Source organism: Chelonoidis abingdonii, chromosome 11 (genome assembly GCF_003597395.2).
Source record: "Chelonoidis abingdonii isolate Lonesome George chromosome 11, CheloAbing_2.0, whole genome shotgun sequence".
Classification (NCBI taxonomy): domain Eukaryota; kingdom Metazoa; phylum Chordata; order Testudines; family Testudinidae; genus Chelonoidis; species Chelonoidis abingdonii.
In genome coordinates this window covers 26,174,313-26,178,447 of record NC_133779.1, presented here as the reverse complement: position 1 = coordinate 26,178,447, position 4,135 = coordinate 26,174,313, and the positions used below count along the sequence as shown (strand labels likewise).

The 4,135-nt window shown below is 45.9% G+C and overlaps 1 protein-coding gene and 1 long non-coding RNA gene across 2 annotated transcripts in view; both read left to right on the top strand.

Annotated features, from left to right (window-relative positions):
- The window catches only part of LOC116823303 (uncharacterized), a 703,657-nt gene that overhangs the window by 282,731 nt on the left and 416,791 nt on the right, over nt 1-4,135 (top strand). The window lies entirely within an intron of this gene.
- LOC142047439 (uncharacterized) overlaps nt 1-4,135 on the top strand; it is a 115,934-nt gene that overhangs the window by 9,276 nt on the left and 102,523 nt on the right. The gene's annotated exons all lie outside the window — the stretch shown is intronic.

Here is a 4,135-nt window from a genome sequence, read left to right as displayed (position 1 = left end):
ACTTAAATATCTTAGAAACAGCAGCCAACCAGTTGTTTTAATTGTCATGTTTGAATTCAGCACATCAAAATACATAATAAATACCACATTTTATCTCTGAAGCAGACAACTTCTCAAAAATTGTAGACCAGTGAATTACACAGAGCCACCTTAAGGCTTAGTGTGTGGTACTCACTACAGCTTCTATCTGCTATTTGTTACCAAAACAGATTTAAAATCTTTTACCATTCTCCTGGCCTTGACAGCCCTGTTGGAGCCACAACTTTGGGTTGTTTTTGTTTTGTGTTTTTTTTAAATAAAAAACAACAATTAAATCTTGTAGCACATTAAGTTATCTTAAGGATTAAATACTAAATACCAAAATTAAACACTAGTTTATTTTTGTTTGGCAAAAGTATATATATATTTTTTTACAACTCCAAAACAACACCGATTTATTATAAAACAAAGATTGTATACACCAGGAGTGTTCTTTAGCAAATTTGATTAACTTTTTCATAGTCCGATGATTTCACTTAAATAATTTGCTGATTATTTACAGACACTTCCAAAGAAACCAAGATTTTTCTTTTCATAACACCTTCTTCTAACATTTGTACATAATTTTACTGCTTAATTCCTCCAATAACTACAGAGTTAACTTTTAACTTCCTCAAACTGCGGTTGCCTGTTTGTTTGGGCCCAATCCTTTTTTCTTGCTGCATTATTTCTTTTCATGGGCACAGGCATTGTTTCACTACCAATTTAACAAGGAGGGTGGGCTTTTTGACTAAACCCCCTTTTATCTATTTATACACACCTATTTACATACACACATTACATCTAGATGCATCTTGTCTAATAATTAATGTTTTCTCTATGTCCGGACTTAATACAATTTTCCCTTGAGGCGGTAACAACCTCTCGGCACCGGTGCATTGTAAAAAAGGATAGTAGCAGGGCTGCAGACAACGAGAAAGATAGGGAGAACAACAGGATGAACAGCACAATAAAATTCCTTCCTCGGTCTAGTTTGACAGAGCATTTCACTGCACTTTGGGAAGTGGTCTTGCTGGGTTCAGGCAAATTTCACCCAGTTGGGCGGACCCAATATCCCCAACCTGTTTGGCATGGTCAGCTCACAAGGCCCACAGGGAGGGAGCGACCTTAACCAGCAGTTCCTGTTGCAAGGAGGAAGGGCTGGGGTTGGTCTTCTCCTTTAGAGTGTCCTTCTGAAAAACTGCCAGGACCTTATTGTGAGTGGGCTCAGGCACATCCAGATACACACCATTTGGGTACCACAGATTGTACAATTTAATTTACACAGCAAATCTTTTCCCAAAAGATCACCAAGTGAACAAGAACTGAGGAGGAAAGCATAATAGTTAGACAGAGGACCAACAGAAACGGTCAGAGGTGAAGAGGTGGAGTGGGGCACAAAAACGTTGCCCACCCCTACCGCTTGTGGAGCGGCCAGGGTGGTAGGGACATTCACTTTTCCAATTTAATTAAACTATACAGTTCTGTGGGAGACCAAGGTGCATGCACAGACACCAAGGTCTCCTGACCCGAAGCACCAATGCTTGGGAATTGGCGCAAGAGGAACTTTTCCTTAGTATGGGGAAACACTGTTTGAGGAATACATGTAAGGGCTTTTAATACTTAGGGCACTGGATATTCTTTACTCTTGGGGCTGTGAGTGCTGGGCATCAGCTCTCTCCCTAGTTCCTAGGACCATAATTTAAGTATATGTATGTGGCAGGAGTGCCCTTCTCTGGCATGGGAATTTGCTTAGATTCTCTCTTGCCCCCATTATGGACACCTGGCAGACAATTACAATCCAGCTGACAGGCATCCTCAAAGGGCTAAATATAAAACACTTAACAGACAGGCTAGCCCAGTGGACAAAACATACAAAACACACCACATTTACCGTGTGCCCTTTTGCCGCTGTCGCCATCAGTCAGGGTGCAATTTACAATCATTCCAGCATTCACACCTACAGGCTTTTAGCTCCAGTTACTGGCAGCTAGTTTTACAGCCCCTCCACTGTCTGCCTATTGGTGACAGGAGCCTTGGCCAATCTTATCTTTAGGGCCACTCCGGGGTCACTCACTTCCTCGGGGTCCATAGTGGCTCCTATCTCGGGGGTTCCAGCCCCAAACCTATGACAGACACAAAACAACCTTCATAATACAAGAATTGGAACGAATTTCTGTCTTGATCAAACTACATATCAAACTGCCCCTGAGGCACGGTGTTGGCAAGAAGTGCACCCCATAGGTGCACAATTTTGCCAAGGTCGAAGCTTCCTTCCAGGGGAAACTGCAGTTTTCATTCATCCCTAGAATATCAATTCCATTTCTGTAAGTATTTACATGTCGACTGGCCATAATTCGAAAACATATATGCAGCAGGTGTGCCTTTAGGTGGGACCAGAATGTCTTTCGACTCTCTGACCCCATTCTCACCTCAGCTCGCTTTCACTCAAGCCTCTCACACAAGGAATGCTTACTCGGATTGCCACGATTCTACCATCGGTGGCCTCTTTAGCCTGCCCTTGGGAGGGGAAAGGGACAGTCCTGACTCCACAGCAGACCTTCAGGGAAAAGAGGTCGATGGGCATGGTCCCCGCATGCCTTCCTTCAGCCCAGGGCACCAGCCTCCAAGCCAACGGTGCGTCTGTTGCTTCCGAGTCAGCGGGCAGTTTCCCGGGGCTCCCCCACACTCTGAGCAGGGGAGGGAGCTTATGGCTCTGGGGTGGAACAAAAGAAAGGGACCCTGCAGCCCTCACTCGTACACTGAATAATTTTTACAGTCACACCACAAGGGTTGGACATAAAGGTGCGGTCCCTGCACACCCCCTTCCGGCAAAGAGCACCGACCCGTCTTCAAGAGAACGGGGTAGGCTACTCTTACACCTCAGGGATGGTGGGAGGACTCCTGGGACTCCCCTCCTCTCTGAGCAAGGGAGGAAGTCTAGGCTCCAAGTGGATAATCAGGGACAGGGACTCGGTTACAGGGTCAGTCCAGGACACAAAGGTAAAAGGATAAGAGGACAGGGTCGCTACATTAATACCTCGTCATGGGCAGGTTCCTCGACAGTCCTGTAATGCCGAGGAAACCTCAACCCATGCGCGTGACCTTCCAGTCAGTCACTCCAAGCACAGCTGTGAGGTTTGCTTTCGAGACACTCCCGGTAATGAGCTTGTTAGCTTCGCAGGAGACTCGGGGCGTCTTCCCACAGCTGCCACACACACTGGCCGCACAGCCTTCACACACATACAGGCACGTTCCCGACACAGCTGCCAGGGCAAAATCAGCCGCCTCCCTCTTGGACCCCAGCTGTGGTCTCTACCAACCTGGTGGAAAGGGACTCCTGAACCTCCCACGGACGATCAGGATTTCCCCCGGACCCAAAAGAGCGAGTTCCGAGGGCGATCCAGGCGCGACCCAGGTCTACTTCCACTTCTAACACGTTTACTTCTAGTTCACTGTTTACAAAACCAACTCCTGTTTTGGCCAAAACCTTTTACCTCAATTTTCTACCCAATTCTCCTACCAACCCAAAGGGTGTCAAGCATGTCTGAAAACAAAGGTTCAGATCCAGCTTATAACTCACCCAGACCTCAAGCCTATGGACGAGTCCTCCATCAACAACTCAGTAACAGAGATTTTTTTAAAAGGTCTCTTATCTTTTTCAGTTGGGCCCAGGGTTTGGTGGGAGACTGCCCGTGGTCCTCCGGTCTGAGGAAGTCATCTGTGGATCCCGGATGAGCCCCCAAATTGTTGTGGAAAATTAACCACGCAGTTGACTTTAAATCAGACAGCCTGAGGCTCCTTTATTGTGTACAAGCATGTATGCAGGGAGAGACAGCATGACCTCATGCAAGAGGTAACCTGCTCTGCTTTCTACAAATTTTACCATGATTATAAAGGTTAAAACTGCAAAACGTAGCACGCTAGTTACACATGTTAATTGCCTTATTTGGGATATAATGTTGACTGTTATTGTCTTTGCCAGTCAAGTCTGTGGTTTGACTGTTTGTTCTAACACTTTTTCTGTAGTCCCGACAGCAAGCTCAGCTGTTGTAACTTAACAGATCTCCTGGTTCCCCTTTATCCAATTCCAGTTCCTCTTTTTGGGGCCCTGACC